The sequence below is a fragment of the Bidens hawaiensis genome, unplaced genomic scaffold (genome assembly GCF_021521415.1).
Source record: "Bidens hawaiensis isolate Kalapana, Puna unplaced genomic scaffold, B.hawaiensis_p1.1 tig00079256_1, whole genome shotgun sequence".
NCBI classification, from domain to species: domain Eukaryota; kingdom Viridiplantae; phylum Streptophyta; class Magnoliopsida; order Asterales; family Asteraceae; genus Bidens; species Bidens hawaiensis.
The window spans coordinates 11,147-22,812 of record NW_027503562.1 but is presented as its reverse complement, the minus strand read 5'-3'; the positions used below and the strand labels follow the sequence as shown (position 1 = coordinate 22,812).

The 11,666-nt window shown below is 34.5% G+C and overlaps 1 pseudogene; it reads right to left on the bottom strand.

Moving 5' to 3' along the window:
• Positions 1–5,918: 5,918 nt before the first annotated feature.
• On the bottom strand, positions 5,919–11,187 carry LOC143607076 (26S proteasome non-ATPase regulatory subunit 12 homolog A-like; annotated as a pseudogene).
• Between the last annotated feature and the right edge of the window lie 479 nt (positions 11,188–11,666).

Sequence of the window (11,666 nt, the reverse complement as noted above, 5' to 3'; positions counted from 1 at the left end):
TGGTCCGATCTCTAAAGTTAAAATGCATAAAACTCCAAAACTTCACCTATAAACAACATAATCCAAATAAGTTACTTTTTTTTTTTTTTTACTTTCAAAAGATGGTCTAAAGTTGCAATATTTATATTTTTAAAATTAATACAACTCCTCACCTTAGCCCTTTTCATCCCACGCCAAGAATATCCCATTTAAACCCGAATTCATTTTCACCCGACCTCGCCACCTTGACAAATCTAGCAAACCATCCACAAATGGATAAGATTTAAAATATGGCATAATTTTCTGCTCTTCTAGAAACCTCTTTGTTAGAAGCTTGTGTGACTTGCAGAAGGGGTAGAAATATGGATCAATCCAGACCAAAGGTATCCTATTGGGATAAAAAAAAATCATCATGTTACATGTCATGAAGCTTGGTGACATTGATACCACCATGGTTTCGTCCAACTGAAGCTTCAAATACAATAATCAAAGGTTATTAACAATAGACTCATATATATATTATCATCATAGCCTTTATCAATTAAACTGACCCAAAGTCACCGCCGGTAAAGCCACCGACATAAACAATCGCCGTTCCCAAATGGAACCCAGCAACAACACAGACAACGGGGTCTGGAAAGAGAAGAAGAAGAAATCAAGCGGTGCGGGAATCAAAGAGAAGAGAAACTTGATCGGAATTGAAAAAATGGTGGACAGGTGGAAAGCATATGTATGGCATGTAAGTGAGAGACGCTAAATCTGTACAACAAAGCTTACCACATACAAAGCAGAAGTTACAACAACCTAATACACAAAGTCTCCTGATTTTGTAAATATATAAATAAATTGGATTTCTTTTAGACTAATGATTTTTAACAATGACCTGTATTTAGGGGTGTTCCGAAAATCCGAACCGAAACCAAAACCCGAATAATCCGATCCGAATTCTTGTTCGGATCGGGTTGATCCGAATATCCGAATAACTAATTCGGATTTGGATCAGATTCGGATATGAATTTTTAAAATTTCGGGTTGTTCGGATTATTCGGATATCCGTTTAATCCGAATAAATAATATATTTTTTGTGATATATATAGCCATTGGCCCAACCCATTAACAATAACCCTAAGTTTCGTAACTCCATTCCACACTTGCATCATTCCTAGTCTCCTAGCTAGATGAAATGTCAACCTAGACATTAGATTATAAACATGGGAAATTTGATATGTTACATTGTTAATATGTATGTTCGTTTTTCCTATCTACTGCATTACTGGTACCGTGCTCTTTAGGGATATTACCTTATTCTAAGTTTGAAATGGACAGACTGGTTATTTTAATATTATGAATGAAAATGATAAAATAGTATCCTAATTTTCATCAAAATGTTTCTATTGAATTGCAATTTTCAAATTTAGGGAAAAAAATGTTATTCGGTTTATTCGGTTTATTCGGATTTTATCCGAACTCGATCGAATTATCCGAATTCAATCCGGATCGGATCGGATAGGAATATCACTAATTCGGATCGGATCGGATTTCGGATAGGGTCATGAAATTTTCAAATCCAAATAATCCGAACCGGATAAACCGAATAATCCGCTATCCGATCCAATGAACACCCCTACCTGTATTATTCACTCCGTTATGCGTCAACATTTGACATACAAAATAAGATTGTTTGATTAGGATAATTTTAATTCATTATGTGAAGTTACTTAAATTTAAGGTATCATGTTTCATTAATAAAACCAGATAATGGTCTTAGAAATGTAGTTTTATGACAATAGTAACCGATTATTAATAATTTTAAAATAGTGTTTATTTGTTTTTGTTTGAGATTATAGCATGAAATATAATTATATAACTAACATGGCGTCTTCTAGTGTTTGTCCATTTAATTAAACTTAACGGAATTTCATGCTTTGTTCATTTAATAAGCGAACGAATAAGAACGAACTTCTTGCCAAATGTTTGATTCATTTACAACGCTAAGAATAATAACTCCACCATCATATTTCTTTGTTTGTAATTAGAGCGTGCCCTCGGGATCATAACGTTAGAGCTTTGATCAAGCTAGTGAAATGGAGAAACGATAGGGATATGCAATGATATAAGTAAAAGATGGGAACGTCATTTTAAACCAAATGATTACAGGGCTTATAACAACTACCCCAATATTTTAAGCATAGCCGCATTGCGGACATGTGTTAAACCCAACATTTCGCATGAACTGATTGATTTTTTATTATATACTTAGAAATTATATATAAAAGGTTTACTGAACCCATGAGAATTATAGATACGAATTCACAATTACAAGTTTAATGTTAGTGTAGTAGTAAACCCCGTATTCTTTAGAGTTTAGAGCACTCACAATAGAATCCTTATCCCATTCTCCATTCTCAAATTATAAGGAAAAATATGTGATTTTATTAATTTCACTTATATAGGGTGCTGCTATTTAGACACCATCTCGCTCTTTAGAGAGGGTATATGTAAAAAAAATGTGTAAAATGGGTGATAAATAGCAAAAAGGATGTCTATACAGACAAACCCCTTATATAATGGAGTCCCCATCCTCATGCCCCTTACCGCAATATATAGGAAACTAAACTAAATCTTCATATTTGTTTGTCCACTATGACCCCCATCATATATTTAATGTGGTTGTGATTGAAAATATGTATTATTTAATCAATTATAAATATATACGGGGAAATGCATGTTGAAGATTTTTAAAAAATGAATAAATTTCATTTATAAATATGTATTTTAGTTAAATTATATCATGTGTTTAATTAATTAGAGCATTCACAATCCACCTCACATCCTCGTCTCTATAACTTAACACACATCATTTTCTAAATTTATCTCACATTTTTTAAAACATCTAACATCTCATTCCTCTCGTTAACTCTATCCAATTAAACTATATATTTTTTTTTCTCTTTTTTCCCTTCACACCACACACAAAAAAATATTTAAAAAAAAATAGATATATGGTGAATAGTGATAAAACAAATATAGAGGACGTGTTTGTTTTTCCTTAAAATTATGGAATTGAGGTATGGGAATGAAGGATAGGATGGAGCGAGGTTTTAAGGTCTTTTGCTAAAATTTAAAGATGGTGTCGGAAATAAGGGATGGGTTGGGAATGCTCTTAGTTCACATTTCACTAAATTCGCCATCACCATTGCACCCCCCAGCTTCACATCCTTGATGACCTGCGGAACCTGTCAGTTGCCGACCTCGCTCACAATCAGTAACAGAAGTCATAATCACTTCGCAGAATCACACTCCTCCCTCATAATCGACTTATATGTCACCTTCGGGCCAACAATAAACCTAAATTAGTTGTATCTTAGATTGTGTAGTTGTGTTGAATACTTGAATCTTTGATCTGAATTTTCTGTTCATTGACTCTTTGAATATGACTAAAGAATTTGTGATTTAGTGTTGTTAAAACTTGGCATTTAGGGCTAATGGAAAGATTATTTGAAAGACAATTATCAACTTTTGAGTCCTCGCCTTCTTCAAATAATACCCAAATTCCTTGGCAGCATGGTGTTAGATATGCAGATACAATAGCTTGGAAATCATTTTAATTAAGTAACAACAGATGATAATTTTAATGCATTTGATGTTAAAAATATATTAAGGTTGACCGAGGTGTATCTATATGATTTTAGTTATGGAGAAAGAGTAGATCTTAAGAATGAGCTCGACAACTATATTATTATTATTATGAGAGGAGAATGTGAGTGGTGTATCTACTCTTGCGAAAAATATGGTGGATGAAAAGAAACATGTCGGATATGCATTTATGTGTCGTTTATTCACTTATTGAAATTAAACATGAGTTATACCAGTTGCAATGGCATATATTGAGAGATCTTTTTCATCAATGAAGCATGTGAAGACAAATTTGCGTAATCGGATGGGTGATGATTATACAAACAGTTATTTCCTTTGTTATATCGAAAGAGGCATTCTTGCCAATGTTTTCGATCGAAGATGTGATAGATTGTCTTCAAACGTATGTAGTATTAAAAGATAAGAAAACATATGAAGATATTTTTATTTTAAAACACAAACAGAGCAATTCATAACGAGTTCAAAGTAAAAACAAAGACGTTTCGTTTTATTATATACCCAAGTCAAAGGAAACTTATCTAAAACTAGCAGTAACGTTACATTGATAAGGTGAAGAAAGTAAAGCAATACTTGTAGAATATTTATTGAATTGAGCGGTATGATGGTCCAACTATTTCCAGTCAGCTTTAACTTGCAGTCAGGTCCATCAAAATTGTGGTGTGCCAGTCACAGTCTGGAGTTTTTAAAAGCCGCTACAGTTTTTTTAACCTTCTTTATAATGTTCTTTTGTTTCTATGTATATTAACTGTAAAACAAACCCAAGAAAATAATAGAAGTTAATTTTATTAGCATCTTATCCATCACTTGCGGCCTAGTGATAAGAGCTTTGGGTAGCGGAGACCCAAGTTTAATTCCCACTTATGTCACTTTTGATGATTAAGGCAATAACGGATTTGAGCTAGCCCTTGTGCAAGGTTGTCATTGTCTGTTCGAAACCCAAGCCCACTCAGGTTTTTGTTCCCCCGTGTGTTACGCTAGAGCGGCCTGCTCTTGTGGTGGTATAACGACTGTCAAATGGTAGACAGCGGTATGATTTCCGGAGAACGCCCAAGCAAAACTTTGAAGCCAGGGTGGGCCAAAGTCGCCATTCCGAAAATATATTAGATCTTAAACTACTTTTAGTAGCATTTTTTTTACTTAAGTTACTTGGTTTTAACTATTTGTGAAACTAACGAAAGTAACATAACAAAAGTTCTAAATTTCTATACAATATATGTAGTTTTTGTACGAACATCATTTTATTTAGATTTTTACGGTGATGTAAGAGTGGAAGATTATGAAAGTACATACTATATAGATTTTTACGGTGATGTTACATGTAGGAGTGGGAGATTATGAAAATACCCGATTCAAATTCGCAGCATTCTTCTAACTTCTAACAATCTTGCGGAGTTGACCATTTTTTAAAAGCTAAGACGAGCAAAGCCAAGCCCAACCTCAAGTTTCAGCTTGATTTAAAACTTAAGCTGAGCTTGAACTCACCCTAACTCAACTTTAAAAACTAGGACGAGCAAAGCCAAGCCCAACCTCAAGTTTCAGCTCAATTTAAAACTTAAGCTGAGCTTGAACTCACCCTAACTCAACTTGGCTTGTGGAGTATGACAGAATATTCGGTTCAAATTGACAACACTTTTTCTTTCTTCAAACTTCTAACAATCTAACTTATCTCATGCATCTCCGGTCTGAGCCAAGCCGAGCTCAACCTCAAGTTTTCAGCTCCATTTAAAATTTAAGTTGAGATTGTACTCACTTCTAACAATCTAACCAAGTTGACCCATTTTTTGCAAAACCGGTCCGAGCCAAGCCGAGCTGAACCTTTTCAGCTCGATTTAAAATTTAAGCTGAGCTTGAAGCCTTGAATTCACCCTAGTTCAACTCAGCTTGCAAAGATCTCTATATGAAATGAAAGGAATGTCAATTGTCAAGCTCAAATATTTAAAGAACATCATTCTAATCTTTTAACTATGCTACCAGTTTGATCAAGCGGGGTAAGATTTTTTTCGTCCCTAGGGCCTACCTAATGTCACAACTCAAAAATCAACGAAAACATGATTCAGTTAGGCCTACCTAATGTCACAACTCAAAAATCAACGAAAACATGATTTAAACTGAATCGGAAGGTTATGAAGGTACAACATATCAAATGCAATGACTGGAATCAGTAACCACAATAACAAGAAAACAAATCACTAGATTAAAACACTTTTGTCTCCAATTCTACCAGATCCCCGCTACAGTCTTTGATAATTTTTATAAAATAAAAACATAATTCGTGATCAGGTTTTCATACTTGAAGTGCAGCTTTGTGAACCATGGTTTCCTTGTGAATTTGGTGACAACTTTTCTCAACAAGGTCAAGTAACTTCTCCAAGTTAGTAGCCCATGAGTTCAAAATGTCATTACTGTCTTTTGTTGTCTCAAAGCATACTATTCCCATTGGCCTGTCTATCTTTGCAACCAGTGCTTTCGATTCCACCATTTCAGATAAATGTTTTTCAGCTTCCTGCCGTTTTTATATAGAATTAATATTGAATTATGTAACTTTTTACACACACAACCATGTTTGCAAAAAAACATACCTCAACAGTAAGACAAAGAAGCTCAGCCAACCGTTTCACCGTTATCCTCGCATAGTACTTTGAGACAACAAGGATATTCTGAAAACAAAAAACATATGGTTTCCAGTGAGTAAGAGTATAAATTTAGGGGTGGCAAATGGGTTGGGTTGGGTCGAAACAGGTCATGGGTCGGAACGGGTTAGGGTCGAAACGGGTTAGGGTCGGAATGGGTCAACTAAAAAAAGGGTTGTTTTGGTTCGGGTCGGAATGGGTTAGGGTCAAAAGGTTTGTGTCAGAACGGGTCCGGATCGGAATGGGTCAAGGTCGGAACGGGTCAAAACGGGTCGGATCTTTTTTTTAGAACGAGGACAACGGCGCAAACGTTTTAGTTTTTTTACATTTTTTGTTTTTTATTTATATTTTGAGTTATGATTTTTTTATTATTTTTTTGGGAGGGGTTTTTATTGGTTAATAAAAACCCATCCCAAAAAAATAATAAAAAAATCATAACTCAAAATATAAATAAAAAACAAAAAATGTAAAAAAACTAAAACGTTTGCGCCGTTGTCCTCGTTCTAAAAAAAAAAACCCGAGAAATGAACTGAAACCGAAAGCCGACGGAAACGAAACATAAACCAAAAACGAACCGAATTAATCAAAACCGAAAAAATCAACCTAAAGAAACTAAAAACTGAAACAGAACAGAAATGAAACTGAAATAACAGACAAGAATGAAACAAAAAGCCGAAAATGAATCCAAAACCGACCAAAAACAAACAAAAGAAACCGAAACCCAACCCATCCAGTGCTCCGAAACCGACCAAAAAGAAACAAAGGATACCGAAACCCAACCCGTCCAGTGCGAAAGCTCATGTTGGCTCGAAACCTAAACCGAACTCGTTCCAATCCAAAACCCGTTTCAACCCAAGCTTGCCACATTTCCTTAAAACACTAACCCAAATGGACCCATTTATTTAAATTTGTCGACCCATTTTGACCCGAAAATAAGGTGGAATTTTAAGTGACCCATTTTGACCCATCTTATTAAAATCTATGACCCAAACCAACCCATATGATTTTTAAAACAACCCAAATTGACCCATTTGAAATGGTTTGGGTCAAGATTGCCACCCCTAAGTATAATAATAAAATGAATATAGAAAACCAGAGTATAATTAATTACATGCTCAATAACTCTCTCTTTGAGATCATCAGCAGCTTTGTCTCCTAAAGGTCCACCCAACATGTTCTTTTCATTCTCAAACTCATCTTTAAATGTGTTCCACAGACCAGTCCACTGAATCACCTCCATTGTTATCAGTTGTTTTAAATGCGACCTTTAAAACCACATAATACACATTATCATTACATAATAATAAAAATCTTTGATTAAAACGATTAAAGATATAAAAAAATAGTACCCAGCACCTGAAATGAGGAATTTCTGATGGATTCTTATCATCCAAAGTTGAGTTTAAGAGACTCGACTGCATAGGATCATGTGGTGCCAATACTAAATACCAGCAAATTTTCCTCAAAACCTGTGCACCATATATAAGCATTATTAAACTATTTAAAACTAAAAACAAAACCATGAACCAACAAAGTGTGAGAAATGTTTACCGGGATCCACTTAGCAGGGTCCTCTTTGACAGAAGGGATCTCGTATATTGACTTGTAACACCGGCATATTTCAAGATAGTCATTGTTGTGTGAATAGTACCTACATATATGTTAAGCAGAAATTAATAATATAAAATAGGGTAAATTCTATAGAAACCAACATACTTCATGTAATACTACATGAGAAAAGAATTCGCATGAATAATGTTTTAAACTGGACACATGACATTGGCAAGGGCAAGGCACAGTCCGTTCAATGTTTGTCTTTTCGTTTCCATTTTTTACAAATAATCTTTGAAAAATAATATAATAAAAACACATGTGTGAATAGCGTAAATCAAAATAAAGTAAAAACTATAAGCACATAAAATGGTTTGTATAACATTAAAAACATAAAAAGGTTTTAAAACGACTTGTATCGCTATTCTAATGTAATTTGTCAAATAATATTTTCATAATTTCATCCAATCATAACTAAAAGATATTTTAAATAAAATTAACATGTTAATGGACTTTTATGATAACAAACTGAATGTATGTTGGTTTATTATGTGCAAAATATTGTTAAAAGACTTTCACAAGAAATAACAGACACTATGTTGGTGGCTAAATGTATTTGCCCTATAAAATAGCAATAATAGTTAAAAAGTAAAGTTCTGGAATTGTACTAACCGAATCATGAGTTCATAGTAAATCCGCTTCAATTCCAGCAATGATGGAATATCAGCAGGGGCTTCTTCAATAATGCTCTCACCTTCTTTCGGTTTCTTCAATTTTGAAGTATCAGCATCAAAAACTCTGGGGCTAATCTTTCTTTAAAGGATTTGTGCACGCACGTAATCTTGGCGGTCTAAACATAAACGAACCTGCACGTAATAAACGTCACGGCATCATACTTGTGTTTCAAAAACATTTGATAGCTCGGTTTATCGCTTACTTGTTCGAGAATGAATGCAATCTTTTCAGTTTTTGCCATTGCACCAAACGTTTCCACCTGTCACAATACAACTATTTACATAAATAAAATCATAAAAATAGCTCAATTTAAAGAAATAATAATATGATATTATTAGCTGACCGCGATCTCTTGCATCAAATCAGCAGCCTCGGCTATTTGCCCTTGTTCCTCCTTGATCTTAGCCAGTCTCTTGATTAATCGGGCTCGCTCGATTTCAACATAAATCTATTAACCCTAAAGATGAGTTAAAAGGGCTGGAAAAAAAAAAACATAATTTGAGAAACATATTCCTGTTTATAAACAAGAATACCTTTCCAGCGGATACACTGTTAAGTGTTTTGATAAGCTCGATCTTGGTTTCGATATCTGGAGTCTGATCAATATATTGCATTGCTTGTTGCACCATAGCAGTGACAGCCTTAAGTGTAAAGAGAACATTGCAAATAAATATTCAGAAAAATTTGCACCTTTAACAAGATAAATGATATGGTGTATGGTTGTACAAAACCAAAACAACAAAGCATAGCAGATGTAAGCAACATTTCATGTCAAACACACGGTCACACAAAATCTGGTGTGTGTATCTAGAACTACCCATAGTTATTAAAGTCGTGCGCCTTTTGTGCTTAAGCGCATTTAATGCGCAAGGCGAATTAAATGCGACTTGCATGCCTCAGACATTTAAAGCGCAGCAATATTATCCAGATTTCCCATGTAATATCCTTTAAACAAATTGTTCCTATTCTCTAGGAGAACCTAAAACTCCACTATTTAACCATAATCAATCTTATCACCACATAAAATCATCGACAAACTCAGAAGTTACAAGTCTTATTTTCTGATTTCTTTTCGTATGTCATGTTTTGGATTTTGGTTTTTGGTTGTTTTTTGAACTTTATTCAAGAATGAATGCTTGTTTTCTTATTAAGATGTTCTACTTTAGTTAAAATTTTGTTTTTCTAATGTGCGTTTTTTTTTTTAAATCGGGCGCTTTTTTTGCGCTTATCGCCTGGGCGCTAGGCCCCACCTCAACACTTTTGAGCGCTTATCGCATTTGATAACTATGGAACTACCTCTCTAAACACTACTGCAACAAGAAACAGAAAAACCTATTGATGCAGTCAATCAATAATCTTTGATGAAGATGTCACTATAAGCATAAGAATATAAGTAAAAATCATGTATTGACTATATTAACCTGATCAAAGTCCCCAACAGTAATTGCAACAAAACTCCAAGACTACATTTTTTTTATTTTCGATGTTCTAGTAAGATAAATGTTTCCTTTAAATTCATGATTATCTTTTGAATACAGCTCATCTTCCTCTCCAGGATATCATTTAAGGCTTAGTTAATTCTCTCATCAGTTGCCAATATAAGCATTCTGTATTTTTATGTTGACCTCACCTATTGAATGCTACTACACAATAAGAATACTCACAGTGGGAATTCATGTTTCAGTCACTCTTGTGGTTTGTGTTTTCGACAATTCAATCATGACAAACTGAAAATTAGTATCACCTATTGATAATTGCCTCCTTAAAATAACAACACAGCCCTACCAAATCCTATAAGCTAAAACTAGAATTCTGGAAGAAAATGGTTTGAAGAGGTTCTTTATTCTCTAAGTATTAGAATTAAACCAAACAACAGAAATTCCCTATGCATCATTAACAGTTGTGCTCGTACTGGTAGTACGAATTCTAGGAGACTATAAGTGTAGAAAATAGTAATACCAAAGTATCCAAACTCCACAGGCATCAGTCCACAATTGGCCTAAATATCAAACTTCCAACGCATGCATATAACAAATTCTTGCCGTGATGAAGCAACATTTATACTACCCAAAAAGTAACTCAATTTAAGTGTATTAGAGACATTCAAATGAAGCCTTTTAACCCATCTACATATTCAATTACCACATATACAGCACCAAAAACTTTCATAAAAGCATGTTATTCTTTCGGCATACATCCGACATATTCAATTACCATTACATTCCCTAGTCCAGTAAAAGAGTATAGCAGAGTTTATACACTTACTACATGCTTTCACCTATAAAATTGACAAGCAAGGCGAGCAGGCTACACTACTCAATTATCTAATATCAAAATTAATAACTTGTGTAAAACATTAGGAACCGAAACCCTAAGCAGTTCTAATAGACTTAAGGACACGCATCAAGCCTTCAAGTTACATAAATAGAAGTTTATTCACCTGCTTCAACTGACCACGTCGCTTAGACAAGACAACAATTTGATCATTGAGCGTCTTCCAATCACGACGCTCAAAGCAAAGCTGAAGAATATCGATGGCCGCCTTCTTTGTACCGGCAACGTCGCCGTTGAGTCTCATCTGCTTCTCCACATTCAGCAGTGACTCGATTTGAGCGTCCAAGCTACCTCCTCCTTCCTGTATAAAGAACAAACAGAGAGTTTTAATCAAATATAACACTGAATTACGATCGCAGGATGATATAATAACGGAATTCGGTTAGGAGCCTGCCATTGTGTGCAGAGAACGAGTGAAGAAAACGTTGAATCCGAAGTGATTTGGGGATTTTATGAACCCTAGAATGAGGGAGATCGGGGATGAAAGGAGATGAAGAGAAGAAACGAATATGTGACTTGATCAGCAAGTTAATGGGTCTTCAAGATGGGCCTCTGAAACTATAATAAAGCTCATACTTTTATCTTTTAGGCCCACTAACAATTACCGGCCCATTCCAAATAGACACTCGACAGAATATATTACACACTTTTTCATTTTATATATTGTATCTAATACCAACTTCTATCTCACCCCATTTAGTAAATTGCGTAAGTGTAAATCGAAAATGTAACAGATACCTTTGGTATCAACCACATTGTTTATAAAGATCAGTACAAACT